Genomic DNA, 14923 nt, shown 5'->3' with positions numbered 1-14923 from the left:
CCCTGCAACACAGATTGTTAGCACAATGAATTAACAGAAAAAGTATGACTTAGATTCCGTCTTTCCGAGACCGGAATCTAGTCACGATCTCGACTTAGATATCCGAAATGGATCTAAGCCGGATCGACGCCTAATGTTCCCTTCCTGGGAACGCGTCCTCGCAGTCACTCCCCTCCAGTGACTTACCTCACTTACCTGCCAGACGTCCGGTCAACCCGTCGACCCGTCTGGACTTCGTGCCAGCTATCCGGTCAGCCCGTCGACCTAGCTGGGCTTCGTGCCTAAGCGTCCGGTCAGCCCGTCGACCCGCTTGGACTTCGTGCCAGCTATCTGGTCAGCCCGTCGACCTAGTTGGGCTTCGTGCCAGACATCCGGTCAGCCCGTCGACCTGTCTGGACTTATCCTGCACACTCGATCAGAGTGTTAGATCAACAATAAACCTTACTTAACCTATTTGTCATTCATCAAAACCTGGGTTAAATCGTTAGTGCTAACCGCACCAACAATCTCCCCCTTTTTGATGGAATGATAACCTGGTTAAGTTAGTGAAGACATTTGTAAGAAAAAACAGATAACATCATTATGTGGAGGTTTTTTAAGTTAGTTTGTATTTTCAATTGGTTTGGCTAACTTAACCCACCTAACCTTCCCCCTTTGGCATTCATCAAAAATAAGCATGTTTAAAGTAATAAAAAAAAATATAGACTTCAGACAAAGTAAGGAATCATGTCAAGTTTACCTGGGGGAGTTAAACTTAGTAATTTATCTTTTGTAAAAGAGCTAAGTTTTGAGACAAGTTTAAAAGGTCTATTTTTCAAAACTAGGTAAAATTGATTTTCTAAAACTGAGTTGGTAAAGGATTCAACTTTCAAGACTTAAGTACATAAAAGACTTGATTTTTCAAAGCTTGTTTTCAAAAATAGGTGTATATATAAAAAAATCCAGATTTAAAGGCTAAGTTTTGTGAAAAATAGCTAATTTTTCAAGTATAGCTTCTAAGGTTAAGGTTTAAGAATAAGTTCTAAATTTCAAGAAAAACAAATTTTTAAAACAGGTTTCAACTCTTTTCAAACATAAGCAAAATTTCAAAACTAAGTTTTAAAATATATTTCAAGATTGATTGAAGTTTAATTTTCAACACTAAGTTTGTAAAAGATTAAAAATTTTAAAAAAAACTTAGTTTATAAACTTACACTTAGTTTACAAGAATTAATTTTTGTAGAATTAAGTAGAATTAGGTAAAGTAAAATTCTCAGAACTAGATTTTTAAATTAAATTTTCAAAACTACGTTAAATCTAATTTTGAAATTCAATAACTTAGTTTTCAAAAATAGGTTTAAGAAATTTTTAATAAAAATGTTTTGAAAAACCGAAAAAATTTTAATTGATTTCTCCCCCTGGACCTGACATTAAATCAAATGTCTAACCAGTTAGTTACTGACTGACTTATCAAAAGATAGTAGCTTTCACTTGGTTAGTCAAGTTAAGGTCAATCTTAACTTGATTAATATATATTTTATTTTTAACGCCCTGACTTATGTCGATGCACTAAAATCAGCATCTTAAGTCTTAGGCAAGTGGCCTATGCATCTCACCCATTCTATTGTTCGGAAAACACAAGCAAGGTAAGCCTAGAGTTTTGGTGAGATGCTCAAAACTAGTCCTATGGGTGCATGTTCTCTAAGGATTTTGAACTAGTCTAAGGCTAAAAGTTTATTTAAAAATCTAAAAATAGGAAGGTTTTAAAAACTGACACATGTTTGAACCTATAAGTTGAAAACAATCATCTTTGAAAATATTTCTGAAATTCAAAATTCCTAGTCTATTAGGCACATTCCTAGTTTTCTACGTAAATGGCTAAATTCATTTTCAGGGAGTGGTTTAGTGAATATGTCAGCTAAGTTTGACTTGGACTCAACGTATTTGAGCTCAATGTCACCCTTAGTAACATGATCCCTGATAAAGTGGTGCCTGATTTCAATGTGTTTGGTTCTTGAATGATGCACTGGATTTTTTGTTAAATTTATTGAGCTAATATTGTCAATTAAGACTTTTACATTTGTGATTTTTAAGTTAAAATCTTTTAAGGTGTGCATCATCCATAATAATTGGGCTACACATTCTCCTATGACTATGTATTCTGACTCAGTTGTAGATAGTGCAACGCAATGTTGCTTTCTACTAAACCAGCTAACAAGTGATGGGCCTAGTAGTTGACATCCACCACTTGTGCTTTTGCGGTCTAATTTGCACCCAGCATAATCTGAGTCAGAATATCCTATTAATTCAAACTCACTGGTCCTAGGATACCAGATTCCTACGTTTGTTGTTCCCTTAAGATATCTAAAAATCCTTTTGACTTGAGTCAAATGGGATTCTTTAGCACAGGTTTGGTATCTTGCACACATACTAACTGCAAATAAGATATCAGGTCGGCTTGCAGTTAGGTAGAGTAGACTGCCTATTGCACTTCTATAGTACTTTAGATCTACTAGTTTTCCATTTAGGTCATTGTCTAAGATTGTGTTTACTGCCATGGGTGTTTTTATTTCTTTTGTATTTTCCATTCTGAATTTTGTAAGTAATTATTTAGTGTATTTGTATTGATAAATGTAATTTCCTTCATTTGTTTGTTTGATTTGTAATCCTAGGAAATAGGTCAATTTTCCTACTAAGCTCATTTCAAATTCTTGTTCCATTAGATTAATAAATTCTTCTAAAAAGTCTGAGTTAGTTGAACCAAATATTATATCATCTACATATATTTGTGCTATAAATATGTCGTTATTTAGTAATTTAACAAACAAGGTTGGATCAATTTGACCTTGGTTGAATCCTTTGGATGTTAAGTAAGATGTTAGCCTTTCATACCATGCCCTGGGTGCTTGTTTAAGTCCATATAATGTTTTCTTCAACTTAAAGACATAATCAGGGTGTTCTATATTTTCAAACCCAGGAGGTTGACTTACATACACTTCTTCTTTTATTAGTCCATTGAGAAAGGCTGACTTAACATCCATTTGATATAGTCTGAATCCCTTATGGGCTGCATAACTTAGTAACATTCTAATGGATTCTAGTCTGGCTACTGGGCATAGGTCTCATCGTAGTCAAGTCCTTCAACTTGACTGAACCCTTTGGCAACTAGCCTAGCCTTATTCCTAGTAATTTCCCCAGTTTCACTTAATTTGTTTCTAAATACCCATTTTGTTTCGATTACTTTCTTATCTTTAGGTGGTGGCACTAGATCCCAAACTTCATTACGCTCAAATTGAGCTAGTTCTTCTTGCATAGCGATGATCCAATCTGGATCAACTAGGGATTCAGCTACAGTTTTGGGTTCAATTTTTGAAATCAGGGAGATTTGACTCAGGTTCCTAAAAGATGATCTGGTTTGAACCCTTAGGTCTGGATCACCAATTATTTGATCAGTTGGATGGTTAGGATTTACTCTTATAGTTCTAGGGGGTTCATTTTCTTGAGTGTGTTCATCTTCTTCATAGTCTAGGGATTGATTGGTTTCTTCAGAATTATTAATTTCAGTAGGTTGAAGCTGAGTTTGTCCTTGGGTTTCTTCAAATTTTACATTTGTGGTTTCCTCGATTTTTAGCGTAATTTTATTATATATTCTGTAACCCCTACTGTTTAGAGAATATCCTACAAAAATTTTATTTTCTACTTTAGAGGTGAATTTTCCTAAATGTTCTCTAGTATTTAGGATGAAGGTTGGACACCCAAATACTTTAAAATATTTTATGTTAGGTTGTTTGTTATAAAATATTTCAAAGAAGGTTTTCTTATGTCTTTTATTTAATGTTGTTCTATTTTGCACAAAGCAGACTGTGCTAATAGCTTCTGCCCAGAAATATTTAGGTAGGTTATATTCATTTAACATAGTTCTAGAGGCTTCTAGTAAGGTTCTATTTTTTCTTTCTACAATTCCATTTTGTTGGGAGGTTTTAGGACATAAAAATTCGTGATGGTAGCCATTTTCAAGACAGAATTTGTTAAAATTATGATTTTTAAATTCTCCCCCATTGTCACTCCTAATTCTTTTAATTTTAAGATCTTTTTCATTTTCAATTTGTTTGCAAAAGTTTGTAAAGATTTCAAAAGTTTCGTCTTTATGTTTTAAGAATTTTACCCAAGTAAACCTAGAATAATCATCTATTATGACTAAACAGTATAAATTTCAATTTATGGATTTGACTCCATGGGAGTCAAAAAGATTTAAGTGTAGAAGTTCTAATATTGAGTTGGTTTGTGGCTGATTTATTGGTTTGTGAGTGGATTTAGTTTGTTTACCTTGTTGACAAGCATTACATATGGTTGAATCTATGTTAGATAATTTTGGTAAGCCTCTCACTAGTCCGTTTAATTTGCTTATATTTCTAAAGTTGGTGTGAGACATTCTTCTATGCCATAACCATGTTTCTTCTTTTGTGTTAAATAACACTTAATGGAAGAAGTGGTTAAGTTGATGGCATAGATATTGTCTTTTCTAAAACCTTTTAGGCTTATGGTAGGATTATCTAGATGTTTGATTAAACACTCTGTGGATAGAAATTTAACCTTATACCTAGTATCACATAATTGACTTATACTCAGAAGATTATATTTAAAATTTTCAACAAGTAAAACATTTGTAATTATAAAGTCTATTTTTAATTCAATATTACCTATACCAATTACCTTGAGTTTGCCGTTGTTTCCAAAGGCAACTGTTCCTAAGATTTTGTAAGTGAGTTGAGTGAACTTGGTGTGATCTCCAGTCATATGTTTGGAGCAACCACTGTCCAAAATCCACTTGGTTTCCTACAGTAAGTAGGATTTAAAGTTAGTCTTTTTATTTTTGAGCAGGCATTATTTAAGTTAATTTTAAGTTTAAAATTAAAGTTTTGACATTAATTTTTAAGTTTAAAATTAAAATTTTGAAATTAATTTTTTAAGTTTAAAAATTAAAATTTTGAAATTAATTTTTAAGTTTAAAATTAAAATTTTGAAATTAATTTTTAAGCTTAAAATTAAAATTTTGAAATTAATTTTTAAGCTTAAAATTAAAGTTTTGAAATTACTTTTTAAGTTTAAAATTAAAATTTTGAAATTAATTTTAAGTTTCAAATTAAAATTTTGAAATTACTTTTTAAGTTTTAAAATTAAAATTTTGAAATTAATTTTTAAGTTTAAAATTAAAATTTTGAAATTAATTTTTAAGTTTAAAATTAAAATTTTGAAATTAATTTTTAAGTTTTAAAATTAAAATTTTGAAATTAATTTTTAAGTTTTAAAATTAAAATTTTGAAATTAATTTTTAAGTTTAAAATTAAAATTTTGAAATTAATTTTTAAGTTTTAAAATTAAAATTTTGAAATTAATTTTTTAGTTTAAAATTAAAATTTTGAAATGAATTTTTTAGTTTAAAATTAAAATTTTAAAATTAATTTTTAAGTTTTAAAATTAAAATTTTGAAATTAATTTTTAAGTTTAAAATTAAAATTTTGAAATTAATTTTTAAGTATAAAATTAAAATTTTGAAATTAATTTTTAAGTTTAAAATTAAAATTTTGAAATTAATTTTTAAGTTTAAAATTAAAATTTTGAAATTAATTTTTAAGTTTTAAAATTAAAATTTTGAAATTAATTTTTAAGTTTTAAAATTAAAATTTTGAAATTATTTTTTAAATTTAAAATTAAAATTTTGAAATTAATTTTTAAGTTTTAAAATTAAAATTTTGAAATTAATTGTTAATTAAACAAATTTAAGCCTTATTCATCTCACCCGATCTATATTGTGAATCAGGGAATCCTATGATTTTCTGAGATGAAATTGGATTTTTAATTATGGAGTTTTGGTTTAACTTGTGTTCGATTCAGATTTAGCTTTGGTCTCCACAAATAGACAATCTTCGGATAAACTTCTAAGCTTGGTGAGTCACATGGACGTCATTAGTAGTAACCAACCTTTCGAGGTTTTTCGAATAGTCCTTTCCACGGAGCTTAGTACTAAATCTTGGTCTAACTTGTTAGGATTCATTTAAGGGTAGCTTCGGTCAGTTCCACTTGGCTAAATGCACCAGATCGAAACCATATCTTTCTAGACATGCGATGCCCAAGCTTCCCTAACGTACTATCATCTAAAAACTTTACCAGTACCATGATTCAAGTTAAACTTGGTCTCTTTTTAACTAATCCTAATTACCCTGACGGGTTAGTTAATTTTGGAGGTGCCAGCTATTCTGGAGCCTCCCCCTGAATTATTGACCTTTAATTTAAATTTTCGTTTTAGGTTTGTGTCTGTTTCTTTTATAGTTATAATTAACTTGGTGATAGTTTATATTTTGTTGAGTTTTAAATTTTGAATTTTTCTATTTAGGTTTGTATTTTGGTTTTTTATTTGGTTTAATCGAGTTTATATAATATACTTTTTCTTTAGGTATATAATATTGATTAAGTCCTACTTGCGTGGTCAGACACGCTTTTGGAACCCAAGCTTGATTAGTTGATTTGTATTGAGTTATTAATGACTTAAAAGTTTTATTTGAGTTCGACTTATATCCGAGTCCAGTTTTATTATAACATGCTTTTTGATTGTTTAGGATTAAGTCAAGATTTTTTGATCTTGTTGTAAATTTTTCTAGCATTTCTTTTAAATTGTTAATATCATTTTTTAATGATAAATTCTCCTCCTCAAGTGTTAGATCTTGAGTTGGATTTGAATTTTTGATTTGTTCCTTGAGATTTTGATTTTCCTCAAGAAGTGATTTGTTTTCATTTTCTATTTTAATTAATTTACTATTTAAACAGGAAATGATTCTAAAAATTTTTTTGTTTAAATTAAAATATACCTCATTCGGGCCTTCTTTTATATGCTGCTCCGGGCGCCTGGATCCCTTCCGGGCGCCCTGGTGCGACGTGGCAAGTCCAGTCAGGATGCTCCACATGGCGAGGCGATGCAGAGGATAAAACTTGCCTACGGGCGCCCGGACCACCTTTTTCCAGAGATTCCTTCTCCTGCAAAACAATGTTAGTCTGAGGCAAAATATACCCTGCAACACAGATTGTTAGCACAATGAATTAACAGAAAAAGTATGACTTAGATTCCGTCTTTCCGAGACCGGAATCTAGTCACGATCTCGACTTAGATATCCGAAATGGATCTAAGTCGGATCGACGCCTAATGTTCCCTTCCTGGGAACGCGTCCTCGCAGTCACTCCCCTCCAGTGACTTACCTCACTTACCTGCCAGACGTCCGGTCAGCCCGTCGACCCGTCTGGACTTCGTGCCAGCTATCCGGTCAGCCCGTCGACCTAGCTGGGCTTCGTGCCTAAGCGTCCGGTCAGCCCGTCGACCCGCTTGGACTTCGTGCCAGCTATCTGGTCAGCCCGTCGACCTAGCTGGGCTTCGTGCCAGACATCCGGTCAGCCCGTCGACCTGTCTGGACTTATCCTGCACACTCGATCAGAGTGTTAGATCAACAATAAACCTTACTTAACCTATTTGTCATTCATCAAAACCTGGGTTAAATCGTTAGTGCTAACCGCACCAATAATGGGAGCACCCACCACCGCCTAGGCAAAGCCTTTTAAGGAAAGCTAATATTTATGTCCTTAAATAACTCTAGGTTAACAAAAAAGAACAATCGAATCACAAATTCGAAAAATAAGAAAACACAAACTCGAAAAATAAATTCGAAATACTAGATCTAATTGGCTCTTGTATTTAGAATTCTTACAAAGAAAATAACTAGTATGATGCGGTAGAAAATTATTGGTTATACCTTCTCTTTGTAAGCTAATGGCCTCGAGATCTTCTGCCGTATTCCTCGCCTCGCCTTGGACGTCGTGTGGGCGACGATCTTCTAAGATGAACACCACCCAAAAGAACTTCTCCTCTTCTTCTAAAATCCGGCCACCAACACCACCAAGGAGAAGAGAGCAAAAGGGAAAAGAGAGAAGAGAGGGAGGGCCGACCACTTGATGATCTCCAAGCAAGAGAATAAGAATTGTGTCTCATGAAGCCCCCTCACCCCTTCTTTTATATTACTTGCCCAAGGCAAATAAGGAAAAACTTTTTACAAAAATAAAATCATCCAAGAGTTTTTCCTTTTCTCTTTTAATTTTTCCTTTTCTTTCCTCTTGATTGAATCAATCACCAAAATTAATTTTTGTGATGATTTTATATTTTTTATTATGGTCGGCCCCTTGCTTGGCCACCAAGCAAGGTGGTCGACCACCTCATCAAGAGGAAAAAGGAATTATTTTTTTATAAAAATTAGACAAGAAAAACTCTTATAAAATTTTACAAGCTCTCTTTCCTAAAGTAGAAGTTAAAAAAGGAAAGTTTCTAAAAATTAAAACCATGTTTGAAAATTTAAAAACTCTCTTATAAAATTTTCTTTTTTAACATGATGATAGAAAATTTTAATTTTAAAACTTATCTCCCGTTTTTCTTAAACCATGAGGATGGTTAAAAAAGGAAAGTTTTAAAACTTTTAAAACTCTCTATTAAAACATGTGACCAAATTCAAATAAGGAAAGTTTTAAAAATTAAAAACTCTCTTTTAAAACTTATAGTTTTCTACAAAGAGAAGATTTTAAAAATTCAAAATAACCCTCCTATTTGAATTAATATTGGTCGGCCCCTACAAGCTTGATCACCAAGCAATAGGGCCAGCCCCTATAAGAGGATGTGGTCGGCCCTTGCTTGGTCACCAAGCATTGGACCGGCCCACTTCTTGGACACCAAGAAGAGTCTTACATTTGGATGGACTTGAGGCTATAATGAGGCTACGACAGGGACCTAGAGGAGAAATTGGTTTTGGCCTTCCGATGAGCTTGAGTATCCCGTGTTCGCCCTGAACACACAACTCAAGTTCATCGATAATAACTCATTCCACTAGAGAGTTATTACCGTACTACCGCACCAATCCCAAATTACATTATGAGCTCCTTCTTATCATGAGTGTGTTAGTCTCCCTGTGTTTAAGATAACAAATGTCGACTAATTAAGTAAGTTACTGACAACTCACTTAATTAATATCTACCTCCAAGAGTAGTACCACTCAACTTCATTGTCATGTCAGACTAAGTCCACCTGCAGGGTTTAACATGACAATCTTTATGAGCTTCTCTTGGGGGAATTCTCAACCTAGATAACTAGGACACAGATTCCTTCTATAATCAACAACACACACTATAAGTAATATCATTTCCCAACTTATCGAGCATATTGATTTATCGAGCTATACCTCACCCTTTGATAAGTCAAAGAAATAAATATTAAATATATATGCTTGTTATTATATTAGGATTAAGAGCACACACTTCCATAATAACTAAGGTCTAGTTCTTTTACAAAGTCAGTACAAAAAGAACTTACCTAAATGGTCCTACTCAATACACTTAGAGTGTATCAATGTAATTTATTAGTCAAGATAAACTAATACTTAATTACACAATGACTATTCTGATGGTTTGTTCCTTTCCATCTTAGTCATGAGGAACTATTTATAATTTATAGAGAATCGACAACATGATCTTCTGAGTGTGACACCACACTCCATGTTATCTACTATATAAATTTCTTGAACAATTTACAAATAAATACAGATATTGACCATTGTGATTCTTTTATTTCAAAAATAAAAGATTATAAAAGCTAGGCTTTTAGTATACACTCCAACAGCCAAGCAACACACGGTCGTGCCAAATAGCATGACCGTGCTAAACATTCCAGTAGCAAGGAAGGTCACAGCTGTGTGACCTCGGCAGAGACGAACAAGGCCACGGTCGTGTAACCCCACACTCCCGTGTGACTCAACCCGAGAGAAAGCCATGTGAGGTCGTGTGGATTCCACACGGCCGTCCTATGAAGAACGCGGGACGTGCCACGCCAAGATAGAGTTGTGCTGAATTCTGGGCAGATTTCAGACCGATCATAATTCGGCCATAACTTTGTGCTCCGTTGGAGTTTCAGGTTGTTCTTTATACCGAAACGTAGCTGACTTCAAGATCTACAACTTAACTTCAGATCCAACAGAGAGAAAAATTGTTTACCCGTGCTAAATGGCACGGCCGTGCCTCCCAACCGCGGGTTCAACTGGACCTCCACTTAGACTGCAAACCAAAATTAGAACCACCATAACTTTCGTCTCGATTTGATTCAGATCTCGATCCAAGTATCAGATTGAAGATAATTTCAAGGGATACAACTTTGTTTCAGGGTGACTTACGAGAAAATCTGGTTTAATGGGTGAAAAACCTGGTTTACCGGACGCCTGTAATCCTGGTTTTCTTGGGTAGCGTGGAGGAGGTATAAAAGGGTCAAGAATCCTATTCTTTGATTATCTTTGGTTCGGGGACTTCATCCCTCTCCTTGGGAAAGGGTTTTCTCCTTAGGGGGAAACCCTAGAGCTTCATCCACCGTCGTCCCTTGACGTTCCGTCCATCTCCAGAGCAAGGGGGCATCTCCAAGACATCGGAAACCTTGGCAAGCATCACTTCTTCCCTTCCTTCTCATATCAAGGGTTGTAAGTATGTTTTTCTTTATATTTTTGGGTTGTTCTTCCCCCACAATGGAGTAGACATCCTCTTCTAGGATTAGGAAGTATTTGTAATATGATGGAGATGTAGAACTATGTAGATTCGCCTTGTTTCTATTCAATGACCTGTTGATGCCTTGTTCGTGCTTGATGAGTTGCGTGTGTGCCATGTTTACAACCTATGCTTTGATTGCTTGATGTGGAGGATTGTTGATCTCGCAAAGGGGATACCTTAGAGCGTATTGACCAAGGTACCCTAATGACAGGGGTAACCCTTTGCTGACGTCTAAGATGTTCTCTTAAAAGGAGAAACAATCCCTTAGGAATTGCTGCTCTCGTAAAGAGAGTGCTCTAGATCGTATACCCGAGGGGCCTTAGTGACAAGGGTAACCCATTCACGGATGTCTAGGACATTCTCTTGAAGGGAGAGGCAATTCCTCCATAAGGAGGTACGTAACCCTTATCCTTATTGTTATTTAGTAGATGTGTATCCTAGTGATCTACCGAGGCACCCTCGTGACAGGGGGGTTAACCATTACAAGATTTCACAGGGATCGTCTCTATTTGATACTTAGGGATATTGACCAATCTAACTTCCTACAAGAGCATGGATATAGAGGATAGAAACTAAGCAATTTATGTAGTATCTCCTAGTATTACACTGAAACCAAAATCCTAGAATCCATCTCCCGAAGCTCATTCCATCCAAGATCAGTTCTTTCTCTTTCTCTCATCCTTCTCTTTCCATTTTCAATTACCCTCGTTAGTTTGCAAACGCCAAAGCCAGCTTTCGACCGTCAAGATAACTTACGTTGTGACATCTCTACTGCTTAATCAATAGTCCCTGTGGATTCGATATTTTTATTACTAATGATGAAACCATACACTTGTGGTTGTGTACTAGGTTTCCCCATCAAATTCTCCTACAAGGAATTATATTTCATTCAAATAAGTCATCATCTTTAGGATATGGTCCCTCACGGGAGTACCCTCTGACATGGTGGCTATCATTAGCTTTCTCATTGCTTCTTGCCTAGTAGCCCGATCCTGATGTCCAAAGAGATCCTTGAGATTGTTCATTATATCATAAGCAGTTGGTAAATCTTGATGCTGATGTTGCAATACATTCGACATTGAAGCCAAAATGTAACACCGCGCCATCTCATCTGCTTTTACCCATTTCTTATGATACTCAATATCCTCTTGTGTAGAATCACGATTAGTCACATTAGGGCAAACCTCTGTCTGTACAAACTTATAGCCCTCAGCAGTTAGGACAATCTCCAGGTTTCTTTTCCAATCTATATAGTTGTGATCAATAAGTATTTTTTCTTTCAATATAATGGCCAGTGGGTTGAAAGTCATCCTAAGAATCACAAAATAAACTTTGGTCAAGACTCTAAATTTAAAATAATATTGATTCCTCAAATAATACTATTTTAAATTAACCAACACCTCAAATCACCGTGAATTTTGCATGCCACGATAGTGTGGACGTATACAAAATCAAACATTTGTAAGAGGAGGTTTTACCCATTAATTTTACTCTTTTCAACCTAACTTTATGACAAATAAAATTAATAGTTGGTGTTCCTTTGGTCACACAAATAATAGTAGTGACTTCGATGGGGAGGATACTATAAGATGTACCTAAGTGTATACCATTACTTGACACTTAGTCCATTAAATAAGATTATGCTCCTTCCGATGGGGAAGATCACACGCTCTTAATTAATTTCCTATAGCCATCAAAAATGGAAGTTTGATCTAGTGATCCACAAACAAAATCATCCGATATGGAGGAAGGCACTCAGAGCCAACGCGCAAGTTTGTTTGCATCACTTACAAACTAGTAATGGAGACCGTGGAATTTATTAAAAATCCCTCTCCCACTTAGTTATTTAAGGTGAGGATTTTTGACTATGCTAGAATACATCACGTGCACACACACACACACACATCACAGTAAATAAAAGCAATAAATATGGAAATTAATTTTTCAACTATTATGGCTTTTTCCATCATTGTCCTTCGCGTGCTGCCAGCCCTTGTGTCTATCGAGCTTCCTTTTTCCTCTGCGACTTTGGTCCTCTAATAGCACCACAACTCGCAAGGATACGACCAACGACAAAAATAGAATTTTACATATATCGATCTTATATTCCATAAAGGAATATACATGTAATCTAGATCGAAACAAAAATGTAAAATTCCAATAACTAATATAGCTCCTGCTGTTTTTAATTTTACAATCATGCACACACAATAAAATGCCCTTGACATGTCCATGGGTCCAATCAGACACAATATCTAAAAGTCATAATAGTTGGAGCATGCAACCGCAAAGTTAACACATCATACTATTATCCTGCCTAAATTATGTATGACATGTGCATAATCTAATTGAAAACCAAACACAGAGAGCCAAACCCTAGCTCTGATACCAATTGTTAGTTGGTCCTAGGAAGATCGTACCGGTTCCACTGTACAAAAATTTTGTACAAGTGTCGAACCTTTCCTAAACAATCTATTATGTTCTTTAAAAATTAAATTAGGAATCACAAATGGAACTTAACATTATTGATTCCAAATTTAACTTATCTGTTCTTAATGGTTTCGACTTGGATCGCAAGCGGAACTTAACATTATTGATCCAAATCAACTTATGTTACAAATTCAATTAAATATCTATTTCAGAAATCGGCTCCAAGGTCAAACATGGCGAGGCACATGGCCTTCATGGGTATGGTAGCATCCACCACTGCCTCGACAAAGCCTCTTAACGAAATTAAATATTTAATTTCCTAAAATAACAATAGGTTTAACCAAAAGGAACAATCGAATCACAAATTTGAAAAACAAAAAACACACAAACTCGAATCACGAATTTGAAATTCTAGAATCATATGCCTCTTGTGTTTGGAATTCATACAAAGAAAAAACTAGCATGATGCGGAAAATAATTACTAGTTATTCCATTTCTTTGTATGATAATAACCTCGAGATCTTCTGCCGTATTCCTCGCCTCCTTTTGGATGTCGTGTGGGCGATGAACACCACGCAAAAGCTCCTCCTCCTTCTCTAAGTTTCGGCCACCACCACCACCACCACCAAGGAACAAAGAGAGCAAGGGGAAAGGAGAGGGGAAGAGGACCGGCCACAAGAGGGAGCACAAGCAAGAGAATAAGAATTGCTATCTCATGAGGCCTCTCCTCCCCTTCTTTTATATTACTTGCCCAAAGCAAATAAGGAAAGATTTTTTACAAAAAATTAAAATCTTCCTTTTGTTTTTCTTTTCCCCCTTTTATTTTTCCTTTTTCTCCTTTTGATTAATTATATGGTCGGCCCCTTGCTTGGGCACCAAGCAAGGGTGGCTGGCCCTTAAAGGAAGAAAAAACTTTGTAAAAATTTTATAAGCAAAGAAGGAAACGCTTATAAAATTTTACAAGCTCCCTTTTAATTTCCTAATGTGGATGTTAAAAAAGAAAAATTTTAAAACAAGTTTTAAGATTTAAAACTTCTCATTAAAAATTTCCTTTTTTAACATGGTTACAAAAATAGAAAGTTTCAAATTTAAAACTCCCTTCCTTTTTTCTGTAAACCACGAGGAGGGTTAAAATGGGGAAGTTTTAAAACTTTTAAACTTTCTTTTAAACCATGTGGCCTAATTCAAATAAGGAAAGTTTTATATTTTAAATCTCTCTTTTAAAACTTGTAGATATCTACAAAAAGAAGATTTTAAAAATTCAAAACACCCCTCTTATTTTGAATTATGTTGGCCGACCCCTTCTTGCTTGGGAACCAAGCAAAGGGCCAACCCCTTTGAGATGGAAGTGGCCGACCCCCATGGCTTGGTCACAAAGCCATGGGTCGGCCCCCTCTTGGACACTAAGATGAGCTTTTCATGAGTGGATATGAGGCACTAATGAAACTACGACAGGGAACTAGAGGAGAAATTGGTTTTGGCCTCCCGACGAGCTCGCGTATCCGTGTTCGCCCCGAACACACAACTCAAGTTGATCAATAATAACTCATTCCACTAGAGAGCTATTATTGCACTACTGCACCAATCCCAAATTACATTATGTGCTCCTTCTTATCATGAGTGTGTTAGTCTCCCTGTGTTTAAGATATCAAATGCCCATTAATTTAATTGAGTTACTGACAACTCACTTTAATTAATGTCTTAGTCCAAGAGTAGTACCACTCAATCTCATTGTCATTTCGGACTAAGTCCACCTGCAGGGTTTAACATGACAAACCTTAGGAGCTCCTCTTGGGGATATTCTCAACCTAGATTACTAGGACACAGTTTCCTTCTATAATCAACAACACACACTATAAGTATCATTTCCCAACTAATCGGGCCTTTTGATTTATCG

This window comes from Zingiber officinale, chromosome 7A (genome assembly GCF_018446385.1).
Source record: "Zingiber officinale cultivar Zhangliang chromosome 7A, Zo_v1.1, whole genome shotgun sequence".
NCBI classification, from domain to species: Eukaryota; Viridiplantae; Streptophyta; class Magnoliopsida; order Zingiberales; family Zingiberaceae; genus Zingiber; species Zingiber officinale.
The sequence above is the reverse complement of the archived record's forward strand: the minus strand, read 5'-3'. Positions refer to the sequence as shown.